This window comes from Equus caballus, chromosome 23 (genome assembly GCF_041296265.1).
Source record: "Equus caballus isolate H_3958 breed thoroughbred chromosome 23, TB-T2T, whole genome shotgun sequence".
Classification (NCBI taxonomy): Eukaryota; Metazoa; Chordata; class Mammalia; order Perissodactyla; family Equidae; genus Equus; species Equus caballus.
The window spans coordinates 52,654,157-52,668,638 of NC_091706.1; the positions used below are offsets into that span (position 1 = coordinate 52,654,157).

At 37.9% G+C, this 14,482-nt stretch overlaps 1 protein-coding gene across 2 annotated transcripts in view; it reads right to left on the reverse strand.

Moving 5' to 3' along the window:
* The window catches only part of MLLT3 (MLLT3 super elongation complex subunit), a 255,693-nt gene that overhangs the window by 88,007 nt on the left and 153,204 nt on the right, over positions 1 to 14,482 (reverse strand). The gene's annotated exons all lie outside the window — the stretch shown is intronic.

The window sequence follows — 14,482 nt, forward strand, 5'->3', positions numbered from 1 at the left end:
TATGCACTCTAATAAGGACTAGAGTTTAAAAAGTGCAAAGTCAAAACCTTTTTTTTCATTGAATACATTTTAATGTAAATAAACACACTTGGGGAAATGGCCGCCTGAGAAAATTATTTCCAGGCTTCAAGAAGAATTATTTCCTTTCACAGGGCTCCTACAAATGTATGCTTTTTCTCTTGTTTTGTAAGTTTGGTTCACTGTTGTGTGTCCCCAGAGTGTGGAATAATGACCAAATCCTAATAGGTGCATAATAAGTATTTGTCTTTGAACGAATTTATGCCCTTATTGAGCATTTACTATATAGCAGACACTCACAGATGCCAGATAAAATGTCATAGTCCCCTACACACACACACACAGCTAACATAAGTGATTAAATCAAAACAAAATGTGCCCTTCCTCTTCCTGAACTATTTAGTCCAAAAGCAGTTAGGTGGGGCCAAGCAAAGCAGGGGAGGAGAGGGCAGTAATGCGAGGAGGGGCAGCCACACAGTGGCTCAGATCCACTGAAAAGGGACTGTTTCTTGAAGAAATGGCTGAATCTAGGGCTAGGACAAGGAAAGTACAAAATGAGTGTGGAGTATCTTGTAGCAAAAAGTCAGGAAGTATGCAAAGACTGGTCAAAGCATGTCAAAAAGACACAGAAACCAGATTGAAAGAGCTCCCACTGGCCAAATCAGGACAATTTAAGCGTGAAATAAATAATGATAGTAATGGATTATAACCCACTGAAAAAATATATCCATAATTCCATGATGATATAATAAACACAAGAATAAACGTAAGTTTGAGGAGAAATGGGATGTTCACATTTTCTCAAAGTACTTCCCAATAAAATACTCAATTACAAAGAGAAAAAAGTAATTTACAGTGGAGAAGCCTGGTAGACACCATCTGAACCAAGTGATGGAGTAACATCACAGTAGTAATGGTATGGGACAATGGAAATCACGATCACGTGATAGGGTGCAATGAGAGGAGCCCAGCATCACTTCCATAATATTCCTGCCAGAGATGCAGAACCCGAATCTAGTCATGAGGAAATACAGAAATCCAAATTGAGGGCCATCTACTAAATAACTGGCCTGAAATCGTGAAAAATTTCAAGTTCATGAAAGTCTAGGAAAGACCAAGAAACTATTCTCAGTTAAAGGAAACTAAAGAGACATGACAACAAAATGCTACAAATGATTCTAGACCGGATCCTTTGGCCATAAAAATAAAGGATATTAGTGGAACAATCTGCAAAATTTGAATGGGATCTGAGGAGTAGAGGTTGATAATGTACCAATGCTAACTCCTGACTTTGATGGTTGTATCAGCCATAGAAGAGAATGTTCTTGTTTGCAGGAAATAAACACTAAGGTATTCAAGGATGATGGAGCATCATGTTGACAACTCATTCTCAAATGGTTCAGGAAAGAAAAGCTCTTGGTACTATACTTGCAATTTTTAAGTTTGAGATTATTTTTGAAAAATTGTAAACTAAATAAATAATAGTATTTGGGAAAGCCCCATGTCTCAGTCTATGCACAGGGCACTAAGGGACGCTGGGAAGGGCATCAAAATCAGAAGGTGTCCAAGAAGCATCCTCATTCTCTTCACTTCGCTCCACTTGGCTCTACCTCCAAGAAGCCACCTAAATTGCACCATATTCTTCGAAGAGGAATCTAAATACCATCCCAAAAGGAACCAGGGCTTCCTTAGACAAATTAGATTTGTCAACTAAATGAAGGCTTTCCTAACCTAAGGAAAGGCAGTGGTTTGCTTTCAAAAAGGCCAAAAGAGGTTGCATTCTTATACCACACGCAAACACAAAGAAAACACACATGGTCTCAAAGTCCTCACATCTCCTCTCAACTAAAACCAGTTGTTTCTGTTGACGACAAAGACGATAAACTTGTAATATACATTCAAAGATGAAGTTGGAAACAACCTATCTATGGCTTATTTGGGAAAATCTGCTCTACTTCTTAGGATTTCTTGTGGAAACAAGACAACTTTATATACATTCACTCTGTCCATCAAATGATTTACACAAAAGAGCAGCTTCCAAAAGAGAAATCATTGTTTTCTTTGCCATCCTTGGTCTTCAGAAGCCCTCAGAGCCTGCTTAGGGGGAGATGGAGGGTGACGTTCAGTAATAAAGTTTCTGGCACCCCACTAAAAGAAGCGCCTTAAAGTACTGCTTTCTCTCCTAAAAGTACACCAAGACAGCCTGGACTGATGGCTAGAAATTTCTCTTTGTTTTCTTTTCTTTCTTTCATTCTCTTTTAAAGAAAATGAGCTGGGTTATTTCAGTCCTCTGAGATAATGAGAACATATTATCCCCTGAAAACTGACCAAGGGTTAGAGTTCGATAGAAAAAACCAATCCAGTCTTCATTCATTTATACCCAGCATCTGGCATTAAACTTGGCTGATAGGAGGTACTCAAATATTGTAAGAGTACTTACACTTCCTCTAGATAAGGGAAGCACTAAGCTAAAAAGCAAAAACAGGGGCTGGCCCCGTGGCCGAGTGGTTAAGTTCGCGCGCTCTGCTGCAGGCGGCCCAGTGTTTCGTCGGTTCGAATCCCGGGCGCGGACATGGCACTGCTCGTCAGACCACGCTGAGGCAGCATCCCACATGCCACAACTAGGGGAACCCACAACGAAGGATACACAACTATGTACCGGGGGGCTTTGGGGAGAAAAAGGAAAAAATAAAATCTTTAAAAAAAAATAAAATAAAATAAAAAAAAAATAAAAAGCAAAAACAAAACAGAAAAAAGAAAAAGTTTCCAGGAAGGAAATTTTTATTTTAGTTTTATTAAACACTTAGAGCTCCTGGGACAGGAAGTGGGAGGAATACAGATTGCTACCTGAAGACAAGAAAAGACAAGGCAAGACTTAAGAAGGTCCTCTCAAACTTGATTTTCAGAAGCAAGAGAAATCAGTTTATTCAGGGAATTTCAATCTACGAAGCAAGAAACAAAAGGTAAAAATCTTCTACCAGAAGTCTGCCAGGACTTGAAAAGCGTCTTGGATTTCCGGAGCCTGTCCTACCTGTCCTAAATTCAAATACTCTGAACCATTTTTAGCTCATGTATCCTGATGTCACAGAGTGTGTGTGTGTGTGTGTGTGTGTGTGAGAGAGAGAGAGAGAGAGAGACAGAGAGAGAAAGACAGAGAGAGAGACAGACAGAGACAGACAGAGAGAGACAGAGAGAGAGAGAGGATGACAAGAAGTCAAAACAGCTTCCCCAAAGAATAGGGGGCAAGTCAGGCAGAGTACACTGATTCTAATAAAGCGTATTACCATCTGACTTTCCAAACTTGAGGGGAAAATCTCTTAATGTCTAAGCACTGAAAGAATCACCACTACCCCATGACTCATTTGCATCTCTGTTTTCAAAAACCTGGTAGATTACAAAGTTATTTGTTGACTTTATTATAGTCTTTTTCATATGCTGGTTAATGCCAGGGAAAACCACTTCTAAAGTCATGCATACCCTTGCTGCTCAGTTGAAAAAAATAAATGACTCCAAAAATTATGCCTGCCTCTAATTTACGGAAGTAACCAATCCCCCACAGATAGGTTGATGCTGGCTTAAGAAAGTTTGGGTGGTTGGGGAGCAGATTCCTAATTATCATTTTCTCCATGCAAATTGGATTTTCAGACGCAACAGAAATACAGAAAACTTCAGTCTACGAAGCAAGAAACAAAAAGATAAAGTCTGCTGCCCGCAACAAGCGAGCTGCTCCCCTCTGGGAACTTTTCCAGCTTGTCTTCAGGAAGGGGATTCATACAAGATTGCTCTAGTGGCCCTACAACAACAAAGAGAAGTGGCTCGGGGGATTTGTTTTATTTTTAATTCTTTGTCTCTTTTAATTGCATTTTCAAAAGAAAACTAACATTACTCTATGTTACTATAGAAAGAATATGCAAAAGCCTGACTCAGCTCTCCCTTGCTTGACCAAACATTTCAGTATTCGACGCCTTAGTTTACTCATCTGCACAATGGGGAGCTTGACCATGTATCAGAGAATCCTTTTAGCTATAAAATGGTATGTATATATGTATGTTTTCCTCATTTTACAAGTGAGGAAAGAGACCAGTAGAGATTAGCAATTTGTCCCGAGATACACAGCTGGTAGTGCCAATGCCGGCATCTGAAAAACAGGTGGCTTCGTAACAGACTCTGTGCTTTCAACTACTGTGCTGTTCTCCTCCCCAAAGGAAATCAGGATAGGCGTTGAGAAAATCGAGCAGTGAAAAAGCTACTATGCGTCTCAACTATTCATATAAGGTTTTACTATTACCTTCAAGGCTGATTAATCACATAGAGCATTTCTCTCTGTGCCTGTGAGACACTGACACCCTGTGCTGCTCTGGAGTGCAGAGGTACCTACATCTTTAACCTCAACGCATTTTCATTTTAGAAAGGTAAATCAGAGTAAAGATATAATTGTAACTTTTCTTTTTAATTAGAAAAAAGAACTGAAGTCAAAATTGGGAGCACGTACACAAACCACAAAAGTCCCTTCAGGAGAAGAATAAAAATTAGAAGCAAGAACAAAATTCAGATAACATGATCCCAGGGGAGAGTGAAGATGGAGAGGGAAAGAAGCTCAAGAAACTTGACCCTGGGAGAGGGGCGTGATGGACAAAAGAAATGAATCCCTTCTTTATCAAAAGTAGGAACAGAAATCTAGGAAGGAAAAATACAGAAGGGATGTCAGGGTAGACGCAACAAGAAGTTCCAGCCCTAGCCCTGGGACCTAAATGAAAAGTCAAAGCATATAAAGTGCATCTTAATTATCAACGATGACCGTTATTAATTAAGACCTAGAATTATCCCTGATCTGGAGTTTGCTGATGCTGTCTTTACTAAAGCATTCAGAGCTCAAAATTATCAGAAAGGAAAATTCCACTTTATTGAATCTTTTTTTTTTTTTTTTATTCTTCTACCCAAAGCCCCCCAGGATGTAGTTGTAGATTCTAATTGTAGGTCCCTCTGGTTGTGCTGTGTGGGACGCCGCCTCAGCATAGCCTGATGAGCGCTGCCATGTCCGCACGCAGGATCTGAACCAGCAAAACTCTGGACCACCAAAGCGGAGCGTGTGAACTTAACCGCTAGGCCACAGGGCTGGCCCCTATTGAAACTTTACTTTAAAAAAAAAAAAACAATAAATCACAACTGATTGTGTGAAACTCCCAACAGCAAATGCTACATTATTCACCTGGTCTTCCAGTTTTCGTGGCTATGTTCTTCCAAAGGGTTAGGATGGTCTCATAATAACTCACATTTGAAACCCCTGGTTTAGCACAGTGGTCTCATCAAAAGTCCTCTTGCTCCCTGTGCTTAAACCAGACCTTTATAGACATCTACGGATGCTGGATGATAGTGTCATAAGCTAAAAACACAAAACAGAGTGGCACAACAAGAGGCCAGGCTAAACCTTTGACAGGACACCGCTATTCAAAACTGGAGTACTCAGAACAAATTTTCAAGAAGGTTTTCCTCATTATTTCCCCAGATCACTCCTGTCCAGACTATCTCAGATGAGACAGTTTTGTTGTAACATCAAAATCACTTTTCTGTCTGAACCTATAAATAGTGCCACCACTGTAAATGGTTGTCCAGATGGTGCCCTGCACAAGGATGCTTGGTCAATGAGACAAGCACAAGCTGAAATCCAGCTATGCTACACTAGCCAAGCTGTGTTCCTTGGGCTAGGGCTGCGTGGGGTAGGGAAAGGTGGAGGCACTTATTTCTAATTTGCCAAAAGACACATGGACACCATATGGGTAGACTTCTGTCTACATAACCCACCCAGATTCATCTTTTGAGTCATCAAGAGTTCATGTTAAGACTGAAATTTGTGAGGTTAACCAGATTTTTATTATATTTCAGTTTTACTCTAACTGTAGTTGGATGGACCAGTTAGTTTTATGGATAGGGCATCCTTATTTTACTCAATCTTTCCATTAATGAAGTCTTTTTATATTTAACCACTTCACACTACCCACAGGCCCCTAATCTACCTTATAAGGGGAAGGAAGGTGGAAATGACATTTATAAAGACGTGACAAAATATACACCCATAATAATCTATATTAAAATATAAATTTTTCCACAAGACAGATCTAATACGACCCAAAAAACCTACACCGACATACTTCTGGATTCCCAGAACCATTAAGAAACAACCTCAAATTAGTGAAAAATAGTTCTTTTGTTCCTAACATCATGAATAGTCTTTAGGCCTTAAGCCAGTAAATCTAATTTTGAGAAGCTGAGAGCTATAAGGAGAAAATAATAACAACAACAACGCAGAACACAGTACTAGTAACTTCTTAACAACCAATCAAAATTTTTACATCAGTCCTCTAAAGCATCAGGACATGTTTTTGAAGAACAAAAATAAAGTAAGTCAGAGGCCAGCCCCATGGTGTAGTGGTTAAGTCCGGTGCGCTCTGCTTCGGCGGCCCAGATTTGCATCCCAGGCATGGACCCACACCATTTGTCAAGCCATGCTGTGGTGGTGAACCACATATAAAGTAGAGGAAGGTTGGCAACAGATGTTAGCTCAGAATCTTCCTCACCAAAAAAAAAATTAAAATTAAAAAAATAAAGTCACGTGGTTTGCAACTTATGCAATTTATGTTTAATATATTAAGTGCATATTACAAACATTCCATGGACTCTCATCTACACAAAAAATAAAATATAAATTATGGACAGTGGTTACAATCACTGGAAGGACTACAATTGTTTATTTTCTTCTTTTTGCTTTTCTAGATAGTCTACATTTTTCTAAAGTTAGCACATATTTATTTTAAAATCAGGTAAAAAATTAGATTCCTTCTTGAGGCTGAAACATATTCTCGTAGAACACCATTATTATGTCACGGTCCTGGGATAGAAATCTCTTTTCTAGGCAACAAAAGCCATGGTTTAAACCAAAGCATAATAAGAACCTATAGAAAAAAGAGATCATTTCAGCAAACAAAACAATTATTTGCTGACTGCTTAACTATGCACCATGTTTTATTTAATAACTTCAAGTGGGAAGAAGAGGATATTATGCTTATTGTAGATTTACACCAACACAAAGCCCAAGGCAAATTAGCAACAGATCCAAGAAGTGAATTTGTGCCTTCGGATTTCAAATCCAACATTCTATCACACCATGGCTGTGTCCCTTGTGGTAATGAAGGTTATTATATTAAACCAACTACCATTTATCTTCACTCCTCAAAAATGAAACACAAATATCTATTTCAAGAGTTTCAGACATTTATTTTTTAAACTGCAACCTTCAGATGATCTCTGTCAAGTTTTCTTATAACTTATGGAACAAGAAAAATCAGAAAATAAAATGTTAATCATAGTTGCCCTTCTCCTCCCCCACCCCCGACCCAAAAAATTGTTTATACTTAATATTATAGAGTATGAGCCCAAAAAATATCCAATGGGGACAATCAAAATAGACAGCTGCTCTCTTTTATCATCCTGGAAGTAAGAGAACAGACTCAGATATATTAGATAAACTTTGTATGCAGCCATGAAACAAGCGCATAATGAACTACCTGAGCCAAGAAGGGAGAGAGAAATTGAACCAAGTTTTCAAGTGGAACATTTTTGTATTTAAAAAGAGAAAGTAGAGCTCATTTTTTAATTTGCAATTCTCCAAGATTCCCTTCTTTGAATTTTTTTCCTTTTCTACTCATTTCTTATTGTCTTTGTTTTCTGTGCATTGGGGGTAGGAGCTAGGGGCAGGGGTACATGATGGTTCTCTTTCAGCTTTCCCAGCATTTTCTCTCAAGACAAACTTAGGGTTCCTATGTATAGTCAGCAACACTGCCACTCCTGGGAGGTCTGCCGAAGGGAACGTGGCACACCACCCAATACCGACAGCCCAAACACTGGCCAAACTTTGCCTATACACACTCTAGGAACATCTACCTGTTTCATTTCCTTTTCATTTCTCCTTTGCTCAATTTATGCAGTAACAGTATTTAAGCTTTGGACTGAGGGAAAAGTGTGCCCTATTCTTTCCCTCCTTACTGAGAAGGTAACTAGGCAATGGGAAGGAAGGAGCAAAGGAAGAAGGATTGTTTTCTATCACAGATATTTTTGGGTGCATATTTTCTAAAGTCTGTAACTGTCCTGCAATCAACGTATGTGACTTGCAGAAGACATTAAACCATAAAACGACTAAATATGCTGAGCGATATGAATAACTTTCTACTATGGTGACCATGCTTTCCCTAAAAATTTATGAGATCGCCGTTACACTTGGAACTGAGGCTCACAACTTTGACGTCCTATTTATCATTTATTTGTGTGTTCCACTTTCATGATTTAATTTTCCAGGCTTAGGGGAAGGAGGAACCAAAGATACAGAAAGGAAAAATATCAAATATGACAAAAAATTAACCTCAAGTCTGAGAAACCACCAAATAAACGAGGCAGGCTGCTTGATCCTACATTTAGTTAAATAACTCACCTTTTATCAGTGCCAGTGAGAAACAGCAGCATCCTTTTATCTTTTGAGACAGGCGATTACAGGATGATATGTGTCAGAAACTAACAAAAAGGCACACTTGTCCCAAAACAAATATCCAAAAATGCAATGAAGCCGTCCAGTAACGGCCACTAAAATAATCTGCTATGTATTCTTTTCTTTGAGTCATTTTAAAAATAAGCAGCCAGCTATCCATCTCTGGGCACTACTAAGATGAGTTTGCCACAAAAGCCACTTATATTTTTAGAAGCCAAAGTCTTGACAAATCAGTTCCTAAGAACATAATTTGTTACCCACTGAAGAAGCCTGAAAACACAGACCTTGGTTAAAGAGGCTTCCGTATCTTTTTGTAACCTTTCCAAATGTAAGTATGTGGGAAGAGCAACCCATAAATTTAAGTTGAAACTGAAACACTTAGAATATTTCCAATTTAAAATACATTAAAATGTGGTCTTTGAAAGGAAATGAAAACGGCTTTTCAACATATGAAAAGATGCTCATCATCACTCATAAGAGAAACGTGAATTAAAAATGAGATATTTTTCACTCAGATGGGGAGAAAAGTTTAATAAATCATCACGCAGAGAAACAGGCACTCACACCTTGTTGAGGCAAGCAGAGAGTAGTATAACGTCTTCACAGGCCATTTGTAAACGTCTATCAAAATTTAAATTCCACTTTGCCTTGGAGCCACGATTTTACTCCTAGGAATTTATCCCACAAATATACTCACCCATGTACACAAAGAACTACGTAAAAGGTTATTCACTACAGCATTGTTGGTGGCCCTGAAGACTCACTGTACGTCACTTTGTACTGTGTATCTACCTACTCAAAAGAAAATTAAAATTTGAGAGGAAGAGAATGTGATTGGTATTGCTTAGAAATTAGAGGTGTTCTGAACTCTCTTACAAAACGAAATACTAAGCCATCCTACACAAGATTCATTCCAGAACCCTGCAATAAAATACTATGTTCAGATGGCTCACCACACCTTCATTAATGCAATTCCTTATCCTAAGATCCCTTTGGCCGTTTCATAACCAAAACCCCTGTTTGGGGGTCCACAGTGGACCTAAATTCCACTTCACAATAAGCAGTGTTTCAGAAAGATTCCAATTTATTCCTTGCAAAACATATCATATATAAATGTAACTGTCACTCTGAGAAACAGGACTGCATTATGCTGCAGGCTTAACACAGACTGAAAGCATGTTCCCCATGTCTTCTCCAGCAAACCTTGCCAAATGGGCGTCTGAAATGTCCTATTGAAACAGGTGGTGTCTGAACAGAATTGGATTTCTGCCTATAGAAACCCTAGTTCTAACAACTGCTGTGGTTAGTTTTAATTTTCAGTCCTCAAAATTAACTGCTTGCCAGTGATTCAGAAATAGACTGAACAACATGTTTAGACTTTGCCTTGTTTAATTGAGGAAAGAAAGAAAGGAAGAAAAAAACCTACCAACACTCTACCACCATCCCATAAAGAACACAGAACCAAACAGACCACTTGATTTGCAGGCCAAAAGTAAGGGAGCAGCTGTAATATAAACTCAGTTCTCCAAAGACACTGGCCCCCTTTAGTGCTTTCTTCATAGACCTACAAGGATGCAAATATCTTGCTGAATAGACCAATTAGGAAATCTTCTAAGGGCTTTGAGAAGCATTTAATTGTTAGAAATTTAGAAGTAAGAACAATGGTAAGAACTGATCACTTTTCTAATGAAAACATACATCTTAAAAAATGATATTCTAAACAGACCTTTGTTTCACTTTATACAAACAAAATACAAACAGCCTCCCCAAATCCCCCCTGGTATGGAGTTGTATATCTTAGTTGCAGGTCCATTCTAGTTGTGGCATATGGGATGCCACCTCAACCTGGCCTGACGAGCGGTGCCATGTCTGCGCCCAGGATCCGAACCAGCGAAAGCCTGGGCTGCCGCAGTGGAGCGCGTGAACTTAACCACTCGGCCATTGGTCCAGCCCAAAGATGAGATTTTTACTTAAATCTGCCTGATTTCAAACCTTTTCTAACTGTATCACACACCCTCCCAACAGGAAACCCAGACAGAGAAATTAGTAGGATGATGAGTTTTAGTTCTATGACACATGATATCTTTTATTTTGCCAACACCCAAAAGAAAAACCCATCCTCTTTCAATCAAACGTAACGGATGTCAAACCCTTCTGCAGTTTTTCAGTATGACTGAATGCCAGCTACTAAGAAGTGATCAAGTAAATGGAGAGAAAATCATCTATTGTGATCATAAACCCTTTAAAAAAAAAATCCTGACATCCTGAAGGGCATACTTGAAAATCACTCAGAAAAGATTCATCAGTTCATTTTTTCAAAACAACTAGAAATATCTCAGTGGAATTGAGAGGTGCTTCTCAACGGGGTACATTTGGTCCTTCTGTTTAAAATTCAAGGACAGATAAATTATCTCAAGTCCTGCCCTTAAAAGTGTATTGCTCACTGTCCTCTACCCCTCCTACCAATGAAAGAAGAAAATAAGATCTCAAAATAAAGGCAATCTCCTCCCAGAGGCTCTCAGGTTGTTCACTTCCTGACCCCTACCTTCTGTCTTTGTCTTACTGAAGGCCTGCCAGAGGCTGGGTCCTAAACCAAATCTACAATGTCCCTAGCAAGATCCAAAGAGGTCTCTCATTTAGAGGAAATGACATTCCGGGTCTTGAAAGTAGAATCATTCTGCATTTCAATACTCCTAGAAAATAATGCTTAAATTCAAATGTGTCCTTCCCTCAAAAGTTTTTCTTTTTTCTTTTAAAGCAAGGATATCCTTAATATTTGGGAGCTATTCAACAGAAGAACCCAGGGTACATTTCTTCCAAGGGGGAAGAACCCCAAAATTTCTTTGAGATTATTTAGAAAAGAGCTGCAACATTAAAAAAAGAAATCTAGTGAAAAGAAGAGAACATTATTGACCAAAAAGTTGTCACATAGCTATAGGTTTATAGATTATGAAGGAGAAAAAAAATCTGCAATTTTTCAAGATTCTTCTGGCAAAAAGTTATTTGGAATCATTTTCTTCTAAGAGCTAAAAAGCATTTTTCTAAGATGCTGCCAGCTCTAAAAACAACCTTTCTGATCTCTTGAAAAGCCAAGTTCAACTTTTAATAGTGCTATGTACTTTTGGTTTAAAAGGAAAAAGTGAAAGAGAAGGAATCATAGCCAAAACAGTGAGTTTACTCCACACATTCCTCAAGCTGTGCAGAATGATTTCACACGGCACATATGAAGGAGGGATTGATTTTTTCCTTGAAAGGCAGAACATACACATCTATGTTGCACATGTAATATTTAGGTATAAGGAATACAGCATCTGCTCTCTCTCCCCAAAACCCAGTCAAAAAAAAAAGGTTTAGGTGAAGATACACAGTCATGAACACAAGATTTCTAACAGACCCCAAAACAAAGGCAACAAATCAAAAATAAACAAGTGGAACTACATCAACCTAAAAAGCTTCTGCGTAGCAAAGGAAACTAGCAACAAAATGGAAAGGCAACCTATAAAATGGGAGAAAATGTTTGTAAATCATATATTTGATAAGGGGTTAATATCTAAAATATACAAAGAATTCATACAACTCAATAGCAAAAGAAGCCTAACAACACGATTAAACAGGGGCAGAGGATCTGAATCGAGATTTTTCAGAGAAGACATATAAATGGCCAACAGGTACATGAAAAGATGCTCAACATCTCTAATCACCAGGGAAATGCAAATCAAAATCACAACGGGCTATCAGCTCACACCTGTTAGAATGGCTAGTATCAAAAGGACAAGAGATGATAAGTGTTGGTGAGGATGTGAAGAAAAGGGAACCCCTGTGCACTGTTGGTAGGATTGTACATTGGTGCAGCAACTATGGAAGTTCCTCAAAAAATTAAAAATAGAACTACCATATGATCCAGTAATCCCACTTCTGGGTATATATCCAAAGGAAATGAAAATAGAATATCAAAGAGATATCCATACTCCCATGTTTATTGCAGCAGTGTTCATAAGAGCCAAGATATGGAAACAATCTAAGTGTCCATCAAGAGATGAATGGATAAAGATGTGAGATATATACATATAATGGAATATTTTTCAGCCATGAGAAAGAAGGACATCCTGCTATTTGCAACAACATGGATGGACCTTCAGGGAATTTTACTAAGTGAAATGAATCAGACAGAGAAAGACAAATACTGTATAGTATCACTTATATGTGGAATCTAAAAAAGCTGAATTCATATAAACAGAGACTAGAAAGTTAGTTACCAGGGGCTGGGGGAGGAAAGGGGAGATGTTGGCCAAAAGATACAAACTTGCAGTTAAAAGATGATATTAATACAACATGTTGCTTATAGTTAATAATACTGAATTATATACTTGAAAGTTGCTAAGAAAAGAAAGAAAGAAAGAAAATAAATCATAAATGTTCTCACCACATAAAGAAATGGTTATTACGTGACAGGATGCAGGTGTTAGCTAGAGCTACGGTGGTAATTATTTTGCAATTCAGAAGTGTATCAAATCAACACATTGTACACCTTAAACTTATTTAGTGTTATATATCAATTATATCTCAATAAAGCTGAAAAGAAAGATTTCTAATAAATCAAAATAGCTTATAAATTAGTAACACCATAATATGCTACATTAATACTAAGACCATGATAAATGTTTTAATGTCAGGTAAAAATAACACAAGGTAACCAAAAATCTAGGTAAGACAAAAAATGTTTACTAGTCTATAGACACTCACATTTCCATAAAAGACTACTTCAATATTCTGATGTGAAATGGACAGAATCTATGTGATTACTACTTTTTCAAATGAATTTTTAAATTTTAATTTTATAAAAAATTCACTGGAATCAGTCCCTTCAAGAATTTATGTCAAATAATTGGTGTGCTTAAATATTTCACATTTCAATTTATCATTTTAGAGTTGTCACAATCTAAATTTAACCGGAAAAAAACCTACAGGCTTCAAACAGCACTTAAAGAAACACAAAGGAAGAAAGTTAGAAGTCAAGGAGGATAATTCTGAGATAAAGGCTGAGTGGAGGAAAAGAGAGAAATCTACCAGAGACCTTATCAGGATGCAGTGGGGCACTCTGTTGCATTATCACTGACCTGTAACCCCTTCTCCAGCTCACAAGCAACCCTCGAGTACTCTGGGATTAAGTGGTTGTTTTAAAAAGTTCTTGTGTCATATTTACTTTTTCCTACGACCCTTATCAGAAGCCTGATGTACTCAAGTTCCATAATTCACATGCTCCAATTACCTACCTAACTACATACCCAAGAGGAATAACCAGAAGTGTAAAACACCACCCTCATAAAAAGAAAAATAATGAGAATTAGGATTTAAAATGGACCAGTTCATTTTTAAGGGCATAGCCATAGGTAAATAGTATCAACACTGTGCTTTTGATAACTATAAAATTAATAAAACGGGGTTATTTTCTAAATCATTTCCTTAATAAATATAGAATAAATCCTTAACTTTGTAATGAGTTGTATTACCAAAGCCCATTTCTTCAGGATGATGCATTTCTCCATAAAATACTGTAAGTGGTGGTTCATTTCCAAAGCTAGCCCACCAATATCTATTTAACCCACAATCTACTGACATATAGGATGGTGCAGAATGAAATGTGTCAAAAGTACTTGCAATGCTTCAAATGCATATTAGTTGTTCAGCTGAAAGGATGGGAGCCTGGCAAAATAGGACTGCAAAAAATGGACTCAGGGGTTCCACATAACCCAAAACGTTCACACAATTACATATATCAGTGATTTTCTTATGAAAGGGTCCATAGCTTTCTTCAGGTTCTCTAAGTGGTTGTCCACAACCCGTAAAGGGAAAAATTTTCTGTGCTATAAAAAACCCATCTCTTTTCCGACAAAGCCCTCAGGTTAAGTTTATCAGTGAATTAAAGCA